Source organism: Vigna umbellata, chromosome 1 (assembly GCF_029865625.1).
Source record: "Vigna umbellata cultivar VRB3 chromosome 1, Vumbellata_1.0, whole genome shotgun sequence".
NCBI classification, from domain to species: Eukaryota; Viridiplantae; Streptophyta; class Magnoliopsida; order Fabales; family Fabaceae; genus Vigna; species Vigna umbellata.
In genome coordinates, this window is record NC_142165.1 from 38739992 (window position 1) to 38759521 (window position 19530).

Sequence of the window (19530 nt, forward strand, 5' to 3'; positions counted from 1 at the left end):
AGGAAGTAGAGGAAGTGGACTAAGTGGACGACGTGGAGGAAGTGGAGGAAGTGAATGAAGTGGAAGAAGTGGAGAAAGTGGAGGAAGTGGAGGAAGTGAAAGAAGTGGAGGAAGTGGAGGAAGTGTAAGAAGGTGAGGAAGTGGACGAAGTTGACAAAATGGACGAAGTTGACAAAGTGGACGAAGCGAAGGAAGTTGACGAAGTGGACGAAGTGGACGAAGTGGGAGAAGAGGAGGAAGTGGATGAAGTGGACGAAGTTGACGAAGTGGAGGAAGTGGAGGAAGTGGAGAAAGTGGAGGAAGTGGAGGAAGTGGAGGAAGTTGAGGTAGTGGACGAAGTTCACGAAGTGGACGAAGTCGACAAGTGGACGAGGTTCACAAAGTCGACGAAGTTGAGGAAGTGGACGAAGTGGATGAAGTCGACGAAGTGGACGAAGGTGACGAAATGGAGGAAGTGGGGGTAGTTGACGAAGTGGAGGAAGTGGACGAAGAGGATGAAGTGGACGAAGTGGACGAAGTGGACGAAGCGGACGAAGATGACAAAGTGGAGGAAGTGGAGGAAGTGGAGGAAGTGCACGAAGTGGAGAAAGTGGAGGAAGTGGACGAAGTTGACGAAGTGGAGGAAGTTGCGAAGTTGACGAAGTGGACGAAGTTGACAAAGTGGACGAAGTTGACGAAGTTGACGAAGTGGACGAAGTTGAAGAAGTTGACGAAATGGACGAAGTGGAGGAAGTGGAGGAAGTTGACGAACTGGACGAAGTGGAGGAAGTGGACGAAGTGGAGGAAGTAGACAAAGTTGACGAAGTAACGAAGTTGACAAAGTTGACGAAGTGGACGAAGCTGTGGAGGAAGTGGAGGAAGTGGACAAAGTTGACGAAGTGGAGGAAATTGAGGAAGTGGACTAAGTGGACGAAGTGAACGAAGTGAACGAAGTTGACGTAGTGGACGATGTGTATGAAGTGGACGAATTTGACGAAGTTGACGAAGTGGACGAAGTGGAGGAAGTGGACTAAGTGGAAGAAGTATACGAAGTGGAAGAAGTGGGCGAAGTGGACGAAGTTGATGAAGTGCACGAAGAAGAGGAAGTGGACGACGTGGACGAAGTTGACGAACCTAACGAAGTGGACGAAGTTGACGAAGTGGAGGAAGTGGAGGATGTGAACGAAGTTGAAGAAGTGGAGGACGTGGACGAAGTGGAGGAAGTAGAGAAAGTGGAGGAAGTGGAAGAATTGGAGAAGTGGACGAAGTGGAGGAAATTGAGGAAGTGGACGAAGTTGACGAAGTTGAAGACGGTGACGAAGAGGACGAAGTGGAGGAAGTGAAGGAAGTGGACGAAGTGGACGAAGATGACGAAGTGGACGTAGTGGATGAAGTGGATGAAGTGGAGGAAGTAGAGGAAGTGGAGGAAGTGGACAAAGTGGAGGAAGTGGAGGAAGTGGACGAAGTGGACGAAGTGGACGAAGTTGAGGAAGTGGACGAAATTGACGAAGTCGACGAAGTGGACGAAGTGGACGAAGTGGAAGAAGTTGACGAAGTGGACGAAGTGGACGAACTTGATGAAGTGCACGAAGGGGAGGAAGTGGACGACGGCGACGAAGTTGACGATGTTGACGAAGTGGACGAAGTTGACGAAGTTAATGAAGTGGAGGAAGTGGAGGAAGTGGAGGAAGTGGAGGAAGTGAACGAAGTAGACGAAGTGGACGAAGTTGAAAAAGTGGACGAAGTTGACGAGGAGGACGAAGTGGAGGAAGTGGAGGAAGTGGAGGAAGTGGAGGAAGTGGAGGAAGTGGAGGAAGTGGAGGAAGTTGAGGAAGTGGACGAAGTTGACGAGGTGGACGAAGTGGAGGAAGTGGAGGAAGTGGACGAAGTGGAGGAAGTTGACGAAGTGGAGGAAGTGGACGAAGTGGACGAAGGGGACGAAGTGGAGGAAGTGGAGGTAGTTGACGAAGTGGAGGAAGTGGACGAAGAGGACGAAGTGGAGGAAGTGCACGAAGTGGAGGAAGTGGAGGAAGTGGACGAACTTGACGAAGTGGAAGAAGTTGACGAAGTCGACGAAGTGGAGGAAGTTGCGAAGTTGATGAAGTGGACGAAGTTGGCAAAGTGGACGAAGTTGACGAACTGGACGAAGTGGACGAAGTTGAAGAAGTTGAAGAAGTTGAATAAGTTGACGAAATCGACGAAGTGGAGGAAGTGGAGGAAGTGGACGATCGGGACGAAGTGGATGAAGTGGAGGAAGTAGACGAAGTTGACGAAGTGGACGAAGCTATGGAGGAAGTGGACCAAGTTGACGAAGTGGAGGAAGTAGAGGAAGTGGAGGAAGTGGAGGAAGTGGAGGAAGTGGAGGAAGTGGAGGAAGTGGAGGAAGTGGACGAAGATGACGAAGTGGACGTAGTGGAGGAAGTGGACGAAGTGGACGAAGTTGACGAAGTGCACAAAGAGGAGGAAGTGGACGACGTCGACGATGTTGACGAAGTGGACGAAGTTGACGAGGTGGAGGAAGTCGAGGAAGTAGAGGAAGTCGATGAAGTGAACGAAGTTGACGAAGTGGACGACGTCGACGAAGTTGACGAAGTGGACGATGTCGACGAAGTTGACGAAGTGGACGAAGTTGACGAAGTGGACGAAACGGACGAAGTGGACGAAGTGGACGAAGGCGACAAATTGGAGGAAGTGGGGGTAGTTGACGAAGTGTAGGAAGTGGACAAAGAGAATGAAGTGGACGAAGATGACAAAGTGGAGGAAGTGGAGGAAGTGCACGAAGTGGAGGAAGTGGAGGAAGTGGACGAAGTGGAGGAAGTGGACGAAGTGGAAGAAGTTGACGAAGTGGACGAAGTTGACGAAGTGGAGGAAGTTGCGAAGTTGACGAAGGGGACGAAGTGGTCGAAGTTGACAAAGTGGACGAAGTTGACGAAGTTGACGAAGTTGACGAAGTGGACGAAGTTGAAAAAGTTGAAGAAGTTGACGAAATGGACGAAGTGGAGGAAGTGGAGGAAGTGGAGGAAGTGGACGAACTCGACGAAGTGGAGGAAGTGGACGAAGTGGAGGAAGTGGACGAAGTGGAGGAAGTGGAGGAAGTGGACGAAGTTGACGAAGTGGACGAAGTTGACGAAGTGGAGGAAGTGGACAAATTGGACGAAGTGGAGGAAGTGGAGGAAGTGGAGGAAGTAGAGAAAGTGGACGAAGATGACGAAGTGGACGAAGTGGACGGAGTGGAGGAAGTGGACGAAGTGGACGAAGTGGACGAAATGGACGAAGTGGTAGAAGTTGACGAAGTGGACGAAGTGGACGAAGTTGACGAAGTGGGCGAAGTGGACGAAGTGGACGAAGTAGACGAAGTAGACGAAGTGGACAAAGTGAACGAAGTGGACGAAATTAACGAAGTTGACGAAGTTGACGAAGTTGACGAGGTGGACGAAGTGGAGGAAGTGGACGAAGTGGAGGAAGTTGAGGAAGTGGACGAAGTGGACGAAGTGGAGGAAGTGGACGAAGTCGACGGAGTGGACGAAGGGGAGGAAGTGGAGGAAGTGAGGGTAGTTGACAAAGTTGACGAAGTGGAGGAAGTGGACGAAGAGGACGAAGTGGACGAAGAGGACGAAGTGGACGAAGATGACGAAGTGGAAGAAGAGGAGAAAGTGCACAAAGTGGAGGAAGTGGAGGAAGTGAAGGAAGTGGACGAAGTGGACGAACTTGACGAAGTGGGCAAAGTTGACGAAGTGGAGGAAGTTGCGAAGTTGATAAAGTGGACGAAGTGGACGAAGTTGACAAAGTGGACGAAGCTGACGAAGTTGACGAAGTTGACGAAGTGGACGAAGTTGAAGAAGTTGAAGAAGTTGACGAAATGGACGAAGTGGAGGAAGTGGACGATCTGGACAAAGTGGAGGAAGTGGACGAAGTGAAGGAAGTAGACGAAGTAACGAAGTTGACGAAGTTGACGAAGTGGACGAAGCTGCGGAGGAAGTGGACGAAGTTGACGAAGTGGAGGAAGTGGAGGAAGTGGAGGAAGTGGACTAAGTGGACGAAGTGGACGAAGTTGACGAAGTTGACGAAGTGGACGAAGTGGACGAAGTTGACGAAGTGGACGAAGGTGAAGATGTTGACGATATTGACGAAGTTGGCGAAGTGGACAAAGTGGAGGAAGTGGAAGAAGTGCACGAAGTGGAGGAAGTGGACGAAGTGGACGAAGTGGACAAAGTGAACGAAGTGGACGAAGTTGACGAAGTGGAGGAAGTGGAAGAAGTTAACGAAGTTAACGAAGTGGACGAAGTGGACGAAGTGGACGAAGTGGACGAACTGGACGAAGTGGAGGAAGTTGACGAAGTGGACGAAGTGGCGGAAGAGGTGGAAGTTGAGGAAGTGGACGAAGTTGACGAAGTTGAAGAAGATGACGAAGAGGACGAAGTGGAGGAAGTGGAGAAAGTGGAGGAAGTGGACGAAGTGGACGAAGATGACGAAGAGGACGTAGTGGAGGAAGTGGAGGAAGTGGAGGAAGTGGAGAAAGTGGACGAAGTGGACGAAGTTGACGGAGTGGACGATGTTGACGAAGTGGACGAAGTGGACGAAGTTGACGAAGTGAAGGAAGTGGACAAAGTGGACGAATTGGACGAAGATGACGAAGTGGACGAAGATGACGAAGTGGACGAAGTGGACCAAGTGGACGAAGTGGACGAACTGGTAGAAGTTGACGAAGTGGACGAAGTTGACGAAGTGGAGGAAGTGGAGGAAGTGGACGAAGTGGTAGAAGTTGACGAAGTGGACGAAGTGGACGAAGTGGACGAAGTCGACGAAGGAGAGGAAGTGGAGGAAGTTGAGGAAGTGGACGAAGATGACGAAGTGGACGAAGTGGACGGAGTGGACGAAGTTGACGAAGTGGACGAAGTGGTAGAAGTTGACGAAGTGGTCGAAGCGGACGAAGTCGACGAAGTGGAGGAAGTGAAGGAAGTGGACGAAGCTGTGGAGGAAGTGGATGAAGTTGACGAAGTCGAGGAACTGGAGGAAGTGGAGGAAGTGGAGGAAGTGGACTAAGTGGACGAAGTGGACGAAGTTGACGAAGTGGACCAAGTGGACGAAGTTGACCAAGTGGACGAAGGTATGTTGACGATATTGACGAAGTTGGCGAAGTGGACGAAGTGGAGGAAGTGGAAGAAGTGCACGAAGTAGAGGAAGTTGACGAAGTGGACGAAGTGGACAAAGTGAACGAAGTGGACGAAGTTGACGAACTGGAGGAAGTTGACGAAGTGGACCAAGTGGAGGAAGTTGACGAAGTGGACGAAGTGGCGGAAGAGGAGGAAGTTGAGGAAGTGGACGAAGTTGACGAAGTTGAAGAAGATGACGAAGAGGACGAAGTGGAGGAAGTGGAGAAAGTGGAGGAAGTGGACGAAGTGGAATAAGATGACGAAGTGGACGTAGTGGGGGAAGTGGAGGAAGTGGAGGTAGTGGAGGAAGTGGACGAAGTGGACGAAGTTGACGGAGTGGACGATGTTGACGAAGTGGACGAAGTTGACGAAGTGGAGGAAGTGGATAAAGTGGACGAAGTGGACGAAGTGGACGAAGTGGAGGAAGTAGAGGAAGTTGAGGAAGTGGACGAAGATGACGAAGTGGACGAAGTGGACGAAGTGGACGAAGTGGACGAAGTGGACAAACTGGTAGAAGTTGACGAAGTGTACGAAGTGGACGAAGTGGAGGAAGTGGACGAAGTGGTAGAAGTGGACGAAGTGGACGAAGTCGACGAAGGGGAGGAAGTGGAGGAAGTGGAGGAAGTGGACGAAGATGACGAAGTGGACGAAGTGGACGGAGTGGACGAAGTGGACGAAGTTGACGAAGTGGACGAAGTTGACGAAGTGGACGAAGTGGTAGAAGTTGACGAAGTGGACGAAGTGGACGAAGTCGACGAAGTGGAGGAAGTGGAGGAAGTTGAGGAAGTGGACGAAGATGACGAAGTGGACGAAGTGGACGGAGTGGACGAAGTGGACGAAGTTGACGAAGTGGACGAAGTGGTAGAAGTTGACGAAGTTGACGAAGTGGACGAAGTTGACGAAGTGGAGGAAGTGGACGAAGTGGACGAAGTGGACCAAGTGAACGAAGTGGACGAAATTAACGAAGTTGACGAAGTTGACGAGGTGGACGAAGTGGAGGAAGTGGAGGAAGTGGACGAAGTGGAGGAAGTTGAGGAAGTGGACGACGTTGACGAAATGGAGGAAGTGGACGAAGTCGACAAGGTGGACGAAGGGGACGAAGTGGACGAAGTGGGGGTAGTTGATGAAGTTGACGAAGTGGAGGAAGTGGACGAAGAGGATGAAGTGGACGAAGATGACGAAGTGGAAGAAGTGGAGCAAGTGCACGAAGTGCACGAAGTGGAGGAAGTGGAGGAAGTGGAAGATGTTGACGAAGTGGAGGAAGTTGCGAAGTTGATGAAGTGGACGAAGTGGACGAAGTGGACGAAGTGGACGAAGTTGACAAAGTGGACGAAGTTGACGAACTTGACGAAGTGGACGAAGTTGAAGAAGTTGAAGAAGTTGACGAAATGGATGAAGTGGAGGAAGTGGAGGAAGTGGACGATCTGGACGAAGTGGAGAAAGTGGACGAAGTGGAGGAAGTAGACGAAGTAGACGAAGTTGACGAAGTAACGAAGTTGACGAAGTTGATGAAGTGGACAAAGTTGTGGAGGAAGTGGACGAAGTTGACGAAGTGGAGCAAGTGGAGAAAGTGAAGGAAGTGGACTAAGTGGAAGAAGTTGACGTAGTGGGCGAAGGTGACGATGTTGACGATATTGACGAAGTTGGCGAAGTGGAGGAAGTGGAGCAAGTGGAAGAAGTGCACGAAGTAGAGAATGTGGAGGAAGTGGACGAAGTTGACGAAGTAGAGGAAGTGGAAGAAGTGGACGAAGTGGACGAAGTTGACGAAGTGGAGGATGTTGACGAAGTGGAGGAAGTTGAAGAAGTGGCGGAAGATGAGGAAGTTCAGGAAGTGGACAAAGTGGACGAAGTGGACGACGTTGACGAAGTTGAAGAAGATGACGAAGAGGACGAAGTGGAGGAAGTGGAGGAAGTGGACGAAGATGACGAAGTGGACGTAGTGGAGGAAGTGGAGGAAGTGGACGAATCGGAGAAAGTGGAGGAAGAGGAGGAAGTGGACGAAGTTGACGATGTGGATGATGTTGACGAAGTGGACGAAGTTGACGAAGTGGAGGAAGTGGACAAAGTTGACGAAGTGAACGAAGTCGACGAAGTGGAGGAAGTGGAGGAAGTTCAGGAAATGGACGAAGATGACGAAATGGACGAAGTGGACGAAGTTGACGAAGTGGACGAAGTGGTAGAAGTTGACGAAGTGGACGAAGTTGACGAAGTGCACGAAGAGGAGGAAGTGGCCGATGTCGACGAAGTTGACAAAGTGGACGAAGTTGACGAAGTGGAGGAAGTGGAGGAAGTGGAGGAAGTGGAGGAAGTGAACGAAGTTGACAAAGTGGAGGAAGTGGAAGAAATGGAGGAAGTGGAGGAAGTCGAGGAAGTTGACGAAGTGGACGAAGTGGAGGAAGTGGACGAAGTGGAAGAAGTGGAGGAAGTGGAGGAGGTGGAGGAAATGGAGGAAGTTGACGAAGTGGAGGAAGTGGAGGAAGTGGAGGAAGTGGAGGTAGTGGACGAATTCGAGGAAGTGGACAAAGTGGACGAAGTGGAGGAAGTGGAGGAAGTGGAGGAAGTGAAGGAAGTGGACTAAGTGGAGGAAGTGGAGGAAGTGGAGGAAGTGGACGAAGTGAACGAAGTGCAGGAAGTGGAAGAAGTTGAGGAAGTGGACTGAGTTGACGAAGTGCACGAAGTTGACAAAGTGGAAGACGTGGATGAATTTGATGAAAATGATGAAGTGGGGGAAGAGCAGGAAGTTGAGAAAGTTAACGAAGTGGAGGAAGTGGACCAAGTTGACGAAGTTGACGAGGTGGACGAATTGGAGGAAGTGGACGAAGTGGACGAAAAGGAAGAAGTTGACGAAGTGGACGAAGTTGAAGAAGTGGAGGAAGTTGCGAAGTTGATGAAATGGACGAAGTGGACGAAGTTGACAAAGTGGATGAAGTTGACGAAGTTGACGAAGTTGAAGAAGTTGAAGAAGTTGAGGAAATGGACGAAGTGGACGAAGTGGAGGAAGTGAACGATCTGGACAAAGTGGAGGAAGTACACGAAGTTGACGAAGTTCACGAAGTGGACGAAGCTGTGGAGGAAGTGGAGGAAGTGGACGAAGTTGACGAAGTGGACGAAGTGGAGGAAGTGGACGAAGTGGACGAAGTGGACGAAGTTGACGAAGTGGACGAAGGTGACGATGTTGACGATATTGACGAAGTTGGAGAAGTGGAGGAAGTGGAGGAAGTGGAGGAAGTGGAGGAAGTGGAGGAAGTGGACGAAGTTGACGAAGTGGAGGAAGTGGAAGAAGTTGACGAAGTGGATGAAGTGGCGGAAGAGGTGGAAGTTGAGGAAGTGGACGAAGTTGAAGAAGTTGACGAAGAGGAAGAAGTGGAGGAAGATGGACGAAGTGGACGTAGTGGAGGAAGAGGACGAAGCGGAGAAAGTGGAGGAAGAGGAGGATGTAGAGGAAGTGGACGAAGTTGACGAAGTGGACGATGTTGACGAAGTGGACGAAGTTGACGAAGTGGACGAAGTGGAAAAGTGGACGAAGTGGAAAAAGTGGACGAAGTGGACGAAGTCAACGAAGTGGAGGAAGTGGAGGAAGTTGACGAAGTGGACGAAGATGACGAAGTGGACGAAGATGACGAAGTGGACGAAGTTGACGAAGTGGACGAAGTGGTAGAAGTTGACGAAGTGGACGAAGTGGACGAAGTGCACGAAGAGGAGGAAGTGGCCGACGTCGACGAAGTTGACAAAGTGGACGAAGTTGATGAAGTTGACGAGGTGGACGAAGATGACGAAGTGGATGTAGTGGAGGAAGTGGACGAAGCGGAGAAAGTGGAGGAAGAGGAGCATGTGGAGGAAGTGGATGAAGTTGACGAAGTGGACGAAGTGGTAGAAGTTGACGAAGTGGACGAAGTGGACGAAGTGGACGAAGTTGACGAAGTGGAAGAAGTTGAGGAAGTGGACTGAGTTGACGAAGTGGACGAAGTGGACGAAGTTGACAAAGTGGAAGACGTGGATGAAGTTGATGAAAATGATGAAGTGGGGGAAGAGGAGGAAGTTGACGAAGTGGAGGAAGTGGAGGAAGTGGACGAAGTTGACGAAGTGGAGGAAGTGGAGGAAGTTGACGAAGTGGAGGAAGTGGAGGAAGTGGAATTAGTGGATGAAGTTGACGAACTGGAGGAAGTGGAGGAAGTGGAGGAAGTCGACGAAGTGGACGAAGTCGACGCAGTGGAGGTAGTGGAGGAAGTGGATGAAGTGGAGGAAGTGGAGGAAGTGGAGGAAGTGGACTAAGAGGAGAAACTGGATGAAGTGGACGAAGTGGACGAAGTGCAGGAAGTGGAGGAAGTGGAGGAAGTTGACGAAATGGAGGAAGTGCAGGAAGTGGAGGAAGTGGAGGAAGTGAAGGAAGTTGACGAAGTGGCCGAAGTTGACGAAGTGGACGAAGTTGACGAAGTGGACGAAGTGGAGAAAGTTGACGAAGTGGAGGATGTTGACGAAGTCGAGGAAGTGCAGGAAGTGGAGGAAGTGCAGGAAGTTGACGAAGTGGAGGAAGTGGAGGAAGTGGAGGAAGTGGAGGAAGTGGAGAAAGTTGACGAAGTGGACGAAGTTGATGAAGTGGATGAATCGAACGAAGTGGTAGAAGTGGACGAAGTTGACGAAGTGGACGAAGTGGAAGAAGGTGACGAAGTGGACGAAGTGGAGGAAGTTGACGAAGTGAAGAAGTCGACGAATTGGACAAAGTGGACGATGTTGAAGAAGTTGACGAAGTGGAGGAAGTGGAGGAAGTGGAGGAAGTCCACGCAGTGGACGAAGTAGAGGAAGTGGAGGAAGTGGACGAAGTGCAGGAAGTTGACGAAGTGGAGGAAGTTGACGAAGTGGACGAAGTTGACGAACTGGAGGAAGTTGATGAAGTGGAGGAAGTTGAGGAAGTTGACAAAGTGGAGGAAGTGGAGGAAGTAGAGGAAGTGGACGAGGTGGACGAAGTGGAGGAAGTTTACGAAGTGGACGAAGTGGTCGAAGTTGACGAAGTGGACGAAGTTGACCAAGTGGAGGAAGTTGACGAAGTGCAGGATGTTGAAGAAGTTGACGAAGTGGACAAAGTGGAAGAACTGCACGAAGTAGAGGAAGTGGACGAAGTGGACGAAGTGGACGAAGTGGACGAAGTTGACGAAGTGGAGGAAGTGGAAGAAGTTGACGAAGTGGACGAAGTTGACGAAGTGGACGAAGGTGAGGAAGTTGACGAAGTGGACGAAGTGGCGGAAGAGGAGGAAGTTGAGGAAGTGGACGAAGTGGACGAAGATGACGAAGTGGGCGAAGTGGACGAAGATGACGAAGTGGACGTAGTGGAGGAAGTGGAGGAAGTGGAGGAAGTGGACGAAGTGGAGATAGTGGAGGAAGTGGACGAAGTGGACGAAGTTGACGAAGTGGACGAAGTGGAAGAAGTCGACAAAGTGGACGAAGTGGACGAAGTGTACAAAGAGGAGGAAGTGACGAAGTGGAGGAATTGGAGGAAGTGAACGAAGTTGATGAAGTGGACGAAGTTGACGAAGTAGAGGAAGTGGAAGAATTAGAGGAACTGGACGAAGTGGAGGAAGTGGAGGAAGTTGACGAAGTTGACGAATTAGACGATGTGGACGAAGTGGAGGAAGTGGACGACGTGGAAGAACTGGAGCAAGTAGACGAAGTGGAGGAAGTGGAGGAAGTTGACGAAGTAGAGGAAGTGGAGGAAGTGGAGGAAGTGGAGGAAGTGGAGGAAGTGAAGGAAGTGGAGGTAGTGCAGGAATTGGAGGAAGTGGAGGAAGTGGACTAAGTGGAGGAAGTGGAGGAAGTGAATGAAGTGGATGAAGTGGAGGAAGTGGAGGAAGTGGACGAAGTGCACGAAGTGAACGAAGCGGAGGAAGTGGAAGAAGTTGAGGAAGTGGACGAAGTGGACGAAGTTGACGAAGTGGACGAAGTTGACAAAGTAGAAGAAGTGGATGAAGTTGATGAAGTGGACGAAGTAGGGGAAGAGGAGGAAGTTGAGGAAGTGGAGGGAGTGGACGAAGTTGAAGAAGTTGACGAAGTGGAGGAAGTAGAGGAAGTGGAGGAAGTGGACGAAGTTGACGAAGTAGACGAAGTGGAGGAAGTGGACGAATTGGAGGAAGTTGACGAAGTGGAGGAAGTGGAGGAAGTGGAGGAAGTGTAATAAGTGGACGAAGTTGACGAAGTGGAGGAAGTGGAGGAACTGGACGAAGTCGGCGCAGTGGAGGAAGTGGAGGAACTGGATGAAGCGGAGGAAGTGGAGGAAGTGGAGGAAGTGGACTAAGAGGAGAAAGTGGACGAACTGGACGAAGTGCAGGAAGTGGAGGAAGTGGACGAAGTTGACGAAGTGGAGGAAGTGGAGGAAGTGGAGGAAGTGGAGGGAGTGGAGAAAGTGGACGAAGTAACCAAGTTGACGAAGTTGACAAAGTGGACTTAAGCTGTGGAGGAAATGGAGGAAGTGGACGAAGTTGACGAAGTGGAGGAAGTGGAGGAAGTGGACTAAGTGGACGAAGTAGACGAAGTGGACGAAGTGGACGAAGTTGACGAAGTGGACGAAGTTAACGAAGTGGACGAATTTGACGAAGTGGACGAGGTTGACGAAGTGGAGGAAGTGGCCGAAGTGGCCGAAGTGGAGCAAGTGGAGGAAGTTGAGGAAGTGGACGAAGTTGACGAAGTGGAGGAAGTGGAGGAAGTGGAGGAAGTGGACGAAGGGGACGAGTGGAGGAAGTCGGGGTAGTTGACGAAGTGGAGGAAGTGGACGAAGGGGACGACGTGGACGAAGATGACGAAGTGGAGGAAGTGGAGGAAGTGCACGAAGTGGAGGCAGTGTGGGAAGTGCAGGAAGTGGACGAACTGGACGAAGTGGACGAACTTGACGAAGTGGACGAAGTGGAAGAAGTGGACGAAGTGGAGGAAGTTGACGAAGTTGACGAAGTGCAAGAAATTGACGAAGTAGAGGAAGAGGACGAAGTTGACGAAGTGAAGAAGTTGACGAATTGGACGAATTGGACAAAGTGGACGATGTTGAAGAAGTTGACGAAGTGGACGAAGTGGAGAAAGTGGAGGAAGTGGAGGAAGTGGACGAAGTGGACGAAGATGACGAAGTGGACGTAGTGGCGGAAGTGGACGAAGCAGAGAAAGTGGAGGAAGAGGAGGATGTGGAGGAAGTGGAGGAAGTGGAGGAAGTTGACGAAGTGGACGAAGTTGACGAAGTGGACGAAGTGGACGAAGTGCACGAAGTGGACGAAGTCGACGAAGTCGACGAAGTGGAGGAAGTTGATGAAGTGGAGGAAGTGGAGGAAGTTGAGGAAGTTGACAAAGTGGAGGAAGTGGAGGAAGTGGAGGAAGTGGACGAGGTGGACGAAATGGAGGAAGTTGACCAAGTGGAGGAAGTTGACGAAGTGAAGGATGTTGAAGAAGTTGACGAAGTGGACGAAGTGGAAGAACTGCACGAAGTAGAGGAAGTGGACGAAGTGGACGAAGTGAACGAAGTGGACGAAGTGGACGAAGTTGACGAAGTGGAGGAAGTGGAAGAAGTTGACGAAGTGGACGAAGGTGAGGAAGTTGACGAAGTGGACGAAGTGGCGGAAGAGGAGGAAGTTGAGGAAGTGGACGAAGTGGACGAAGTTGACGAAGTTGAAGAAGTTGATGAAGAGGACGAAGTGGAGGAAGTGGAGGAAGTGGACGAAGTGGACGAAGATGACGAGGTGGACGAAGTGGACGAATATGACGAAGTGGACGTAGTGGAGGAAGTGGAGGAAGTGGAGGAAGTGGAGGAAGTGGACGAAGTGGACGAAGTGGAGAAAGTGGCAGAAGTGGAGGAAATGGAGGAAGTGGACGATGTTTGATAACAGTTGAAAAACTGTTATTTTCATGCTTAAATTGATACTAAAAGCAACCTTTAACACTTAGAAACTAGCTTGAAATCGTCCTTTTCTTCATATTTTCATAAATAAGAGAGCTGGACAAGTTTATCCTTGATTTCAGTGTTTTTGTGCAGGTTTTAAGGTGAATTTAGTGAAAGAAGTGAAGATGGAGAGAGATGGAATCAGAAAAGACATCAAAAAGTGCAAAATGGCCGCTGAGGGGAAGAAACGACTCACGCACTTACCGTTGAGCGGTAGTTTACCGCTGAGCGACACTATTTTTGGGCTTGGGCCTAATTTTCTGTAATTTACGAATAGTATATAAGCTTTAGGGTTTCCTAGGGTTTGTATCTTTGGCAGAAATGAAGCAAACACTCTCTTTTTCACCCCTTGGGGATAGATTGGGAGATGGTGACGGCTCTCCTCTTCTCTTTCTCGGGTTTTTCTATCTCTTCCATTCTTTCATTATTGTTCATCTAGGTTCACCATGAATATGGTGAACTAAACCTTGTATGTTTGTTGGGGAATCAATGTAATCTTTTGAAACTCTCATATATGGAATTTGTGCTTGCATCTTAATCTAAGACTTATGCTTTCTTTCATCATTAGTTAGGGTTTTTCCTCTTTGCTCAAGGCTTGCTTTGTTTAACTCATTCAATGCATGATTATTGATTTTGTCGATACAGGAACGTACGGGGAAGTCTAGATCCGGGGAATTTCTCCCAATAGTATATTGGTTGCCTTAAGCTCCTGAGCTAAATAAACTAATTATTAGGAATGCTAGGAATCGTATGAACTCGTAATTAGGGAGAAGCCTTCTTGAAAGGTAATTTAGAGAGTGGCATTAACAATGATGACTTGAATGTTGAATTCCTAAAATATATGAGAGTGGATAAGATGAAATTGACCCCCAACAACATATTCATCAATATATTTCATTGAAAGTGTTTGTATTTTGTTTTAGCCATTGATCAACCTCATGCATACATGTTTATTTTCGTCTTTTGCATAGTAAAATCCAATTATTTCGTTCTTAAGTCTTAGCTAATCAACAAATCACAACTAAACTAGGCCGTGAGTCCTTTGGGAGAACGATACTTGGTCTTACCGAGTTTATTACTTGAAACGATTCGGTCATACTTGCCGATTGTTAAACAAGTTTGTGACATCATATTTTGGTGATCATAAATTTGTGCATCAATGTTGGCGAAGTGAACGAAGTTGACGAAGTGGACGAAGTTGACGAAGTGGAGGAAGTGGAGGAAGTGGACAAAGTGGAGGAAGTGGAGGAAGTGGAAGAAGTTGAGGAAGTGGACGAAGTGGAGAAAGTGGAGGAAGTGGAGGAAGCTGAGGAAGTGGACGAAGTGGAAGAAGTTGACGAAGTGGACGAAGTGGACGAAGTGTACAAAGAGGAGGAAGTGGACGACGTCGACGAAGTTGACAAAGTGGACGAAGTGGAGGAATTGGAGGAAGTGAACGAAGTTGATGAAGTGGAGGAAGTAGACGAAGTGGAGGAAGTGGAAGAATTAGAGGAACTGGACGAAGTAGAGGAAGTGGAGGAAGTTGACGAAGTTGACGAATTGGACGAAGTGAACGAAGTGGAGGAAGTGGACGAAATGGAAGAAGTGGAGGAAGTGGACGAAGTGGAGGAAGTGGATGAAGTTGACGAAGTAGAGGGAGTGGAGGAAGTGGAGGAAGTGGAGGAAGTGAAGGAAGTGGAGGTAGTGGAGGAATTGGAGGAAGTGGAGGAAGTGGACTAAGTGGAGGAAGTGGAGGAAGTGAATGAAGTGGAGGAAGTGGACTGATGGGAGGGTCGCACCTCTCACAAAAGTTGTGCATAAAAGAATGCAGTATAGACTAGGAAGTGACTCCTAGGTCGTCTCTCAAGGACCAAATGTGGTTCGAGTCTTAGGTCAAACACGTAGTGGGGGGGTTTGATGGTTTCGTTGCGAATAAATAAAAAGGCGTTTTAAATAAAATTCGAAATAGTAAAACTAGATTAAGATAGTAAAAACGAAATTGATACATTAAAATGAAATTACAGCAACTTGAAATAGTAAAATCAATCCGAAACATCTAAAATACAGAAAATGAGTTCAAAATATGATATAAAATATTTTAAAGCAAAGGAAATGAAAGAAAATAAAACTTATGACCCATTCATCTACCAAAAGAAATTAAACATTGCAAATGCTTATAAAGAACTACCTCCTTAACCGTGACACCACATCTCCAACGTATCCTACTTCTTTTCCCAAATAAAAATTCCACACCTCTGCACCATCTTCCTTCAATGATTAACTAAAGAGAATAAAACTTTCTAGCCTCTTGAAAGTGCTCCATCACCGTGCACACTATGGTTCACATTCACGTGAATCACTCTTCACGGTTCCAGCACTTTTGCTTTCTAAAATGTATGACTTCTTCTCCACATGGCAGCTGCATTCTCCACATAAAACCAGTTAAACATTCTATTCTACTGCAAATTCAATGTCACACCTTCGCGTGGGCATCAAACGGCTTGGACACCACTGCACTTCTTCCTTCCAGCCGTGGCACATCACTCCTCCAACACGTTTCAGCAGCTTCCAATATGTCCAGCCACCTCAAGCATCCTCTCATTCTCTATTCCAGCTAAGCTAAATAGAAATAAACTACTAAATCAATCACCGCTACTGCCCTTTAAAGAAAGAAAAACCACATCCTTGCTGCTGGAATGACTCATCACTTCTCCCTGCTTCCAGCTCCACTCTCCATGCAATTAACGTGTGCTACCTTCCCTTCAAGCCTAAATAGTTCTCCCATCCCATCATCATCAAACCGTGACCTCCTGGAGCTTCATCAACCAAACATCAATTTAAAATTCCCATTGAACGTAAACAGCCCCCTTTTCCATGTGTTTCCTTCTTTTTCATTTAATAAAAATGCTCAAAGAAAAACCAAAGTCACGGCTGGACAAATCCTCTTTACTAAATGAAAAAGCTTTTAATCGTGCTCTACCATTCCCGTGCACACCATTCATTCCAGCCCTTCTCTTTTCTCCAACTCAACAACATGAATGTTGTGTCGACCGTGTGCTTCCTTCAAATGTTTCCATCCATCACCGTGCAGCTACTGGAATCAGCGCCCCTCTTTTTGAAAAGTGAATACTCAAAAAAACGTTCCAGCCCCTCCCCAAGTTAAATCATCATTTCTCCAAGCCAAGAAAAATAACGTGCATAATGTAGCAAATAAAACAAGGGCACAACGTTTTTTACTTGAAGATGAAATCACCCATCACACACAATGAATCACTGTTTCATCCTCCCAGAAAAAGAGAATATTTGTTCTTCCTTCATTATAAAAAAAACAGCGTTCTCGGAAAAAGACTAAGGTCCAAAAAAAATGAAAGAGTAAGTGGTCCGTGTCAAGTGGCGGCCTAACCTAAAGGTCGTGTGTCTCCCCTTTAATGAGGGTGGGGTCCACACAAAAACCCTAAGGTGCCAAGTCATTTTTCCTTCACATTTTGGGTCTAGTCTACTTTACCAAAAATTGTCCCAAAATGTTAAAGTTGAGACAGAAATTCTAAACTACTGAATTACAATTTAATTAATTCTAAAATGTCTATATGGAGAGCCTTGAATTTATTTGGCACTCTTCCTGATGTCCCAAAATGTATTTCCAAAATTTTCCTGCACTTCAAAAATGCACTTAATCAGCTCAGAAAACCCAAATTAGCACAATTACAAATTTCCGACCAAATTAAGCAGAATTCGGAAAACGGGGAATAACAAACAATTAAACACAATTCCCTGGTTTATTTAAGTGCAATAAACTAAATATAATTCAAGAAATAACGACTCATCATGGACGAAGTGGACGAAGTGAACGAAGCGGAGGAAGTGGAAGAAGTTGAGGAAGTGGACGAAGTTGACGAAGTGGACGACGTTGATAAAGTAGAAGAAGTGGATGAAGTTGATGAAGTGGAAGAAGTAGGGGAAGAGGAGGAAGTTGAGGAAGTGGACGAAGTTGAAGAAGTTGACGAAGTGGAGGAAGTAGAGGAAGTGGAGGAAGTGGACGAAGTTGTAGAAGTGGAGGAAGTGACAAAGTGGAGGAAGTTGACGAAGTGGAGGAAGTGGAGGAAGTGGAGGAAGTGTAATAAGTGGACGAAGTTGACGAAGTGGAGGAAGTGGAGGAAGTGGAGGAACTAGACGAAGTCGGCGTAGTGGAGGAAGTGGAGGAACTGGATGAAGCGGAGGAAGTGGAGGAAGTGGAGGAAGTGGACTAAGAGGAGAAAGTGGACGAACTGGACAAAGTGCAGGAAGTGGAGGAAGTGGAGGAAGTTGACGAAGAGGAGGAAGTGGAGGAAGTGGAGGAAGTGGAGGGAGTGGAGAAAGTGGACGAAGTAACCAAGTTGACGAAGTTGACGAAGTGGACTAAGCTGTGGAGGAAGTTGACGAAGTTGACGAAGTGGAGGAAGTGGAGGAAGTGGACTAAGTGGACGAAGTGGACGAAGTCGACAAAGTGGACGAAGTAGACGAAGTGGACGAAGTTGACAAAGTGGACGAAGTTAACGAGGTGGACGAAGTTGACGAAGTTGACGAGGTTGACGAAGTTAACGAGGTGGACGAAGTTGACGAAGTTGACGAAGTTGACGAAGTTGACGAAGTTGACGAGGTTGACGAAGTGGAGGAAGTTGATGAAGTGGAGGAAGTGGAGGAAGTTGAGGAAGTTGACAAAGTGGAGGAAGTGGAGGAAATGGACGAGATGGAAGAAGTGGAGGAAGTTGACGAAGTCGACGAAGTGGTCGAAGTTGACGAAGTTGACCAAGTGGAGGAAGTTGACGAATTGCAGGATGTTGAAGAAGTTGATGAAGTGGACGAAGTGGACGAAGTGGAAGAACTGCACGAAGTAGAGGAAGTGGACGAAGTGGACGAAGTGAACGAAGTGGACGAAGCGGACGAAGTTGACGAAGTGGAGGAAGTAGAAGAAGTTGACGAAGTGGACGAAGTGGACGGAGGTGAGCAAGTTGACGAAGTAGACGAAGTGGCGGAAGAGGAGGAAGTTGAGGAAGTGGACGAAGTGGACGAAGTTGACGAAGTTGAAGAAGTTGATGAAGAGGACGAAGTGGAGGAAGTGGAGGAAGTGGAGGAAGTGGACGAAGATGACGAAGTGAACGAAGTGGACGAAGATGACGAAGTGGACGTAGTGGAGGAAGTGGAGCAAGTGGAGGAAGTGGACGAAGTGGACGAAGTGGAGAAAGTGGAGGAAGTGGAGGAAGTGGAGGAAGCGGACGAAGTTGACGAAGTGGACGATGTTGACGAAGTGGACGAAGTGGACGAAGTTGACGAAGTGGACGAAGTGAGGAAGTGGACAAAGTGGACGAAGTGGACAAGTCGACGAAGTGAAGCAAGTGGAAGAAGTTGAGGAAGTGGACGAAGTGGAGAAAGTGGAGGAAGTGGAGGAAGTGGACGAAGTGGACGAAGTTGACGAAGTGGACGATGTTGACGAAGTGGACGAAGTTGACAAAGTGGACGAAGTGGAGGAAGTGGACAAAGTGGACGAAGTCGACGAAGTGGAGGAACTGGAAGAAGTTGAGGAAGTGGACGAAGTGGAGAAAGTGGAGGAAGTGGAGGAAGTTCAGGAAGTGGACGAAGTTGACGAAGTGGACGAAGTGGACGAAGTGGAAGAAGTTGACGAAGTGGACGAAGTGTACAAAGAGGAGGAAGTGGACGACGTCGACGAAGTTGACGAAGTTGACAAAGTGGACGAAGTTGACGAAGTGGAGGAATTGGAGGAAGTGAACGAAGTTGATGAAGTGGAGGTAGTAGACGAAGTGAAGGAAGTGGAAGAATTAGAGGAACTGGACGAAGTGGAGGGAGTGGAGGAAGTTGACGAAGTTGACGAATTGGACGAAGTGGAGGAAGTGGACGAAGTGGAGGAAGTGGATGAAGTTGACGAAGTAGAGGAAGTGGAGGAAGTGGAGGAAGTGAAGGAAGTGGAGGTAGTGGAGGAATTGGAGGAAGTGGAGGAAGTGGACTAAGTGGAGGAAGTGGAGGAAGTGACTGAAGTGGATGAAGTGGAGGAAGTGGAGGAAGTGGAGGAAGTGGACGACGTGAACGAAGCGGAGGAAGTGGAAGAAGTGGAGGAAGTGGACGAAGTTGACGAAGTGGACGAAGTTGACAAAGTAAAAGAGGTGGATGAAGTTGATGAAGTGGACGAAGTAGGGGAAGAGGAGGAAGTTGAGGAAGTGGAGGAAGGGACGAAGTTGAAGAAGTTGACGAAGTGGAGGAAGTAGAGGAAGTGGAGGAAGTGGAGGAAGTTGACGAAGTAGACGAAGTGGAGGAAGTGGACCAAGTGGAGGAAGTTAACGAAGTGGAGGAAGTGGAGGAAGTGTAATAAGTGGACGAAGTTGACGAAGTGGAGGAAGTGGAGGAAGTGGAGGAAGTGGAGGAACTGGACGAAGTCGGCGCAGTAGAGGAAGTGGAGGAAGTGGACGAAGTTGACGAAGTGGAGGAAGTGGAGGAAGTGGACTAAGTGGACGAAGTGGA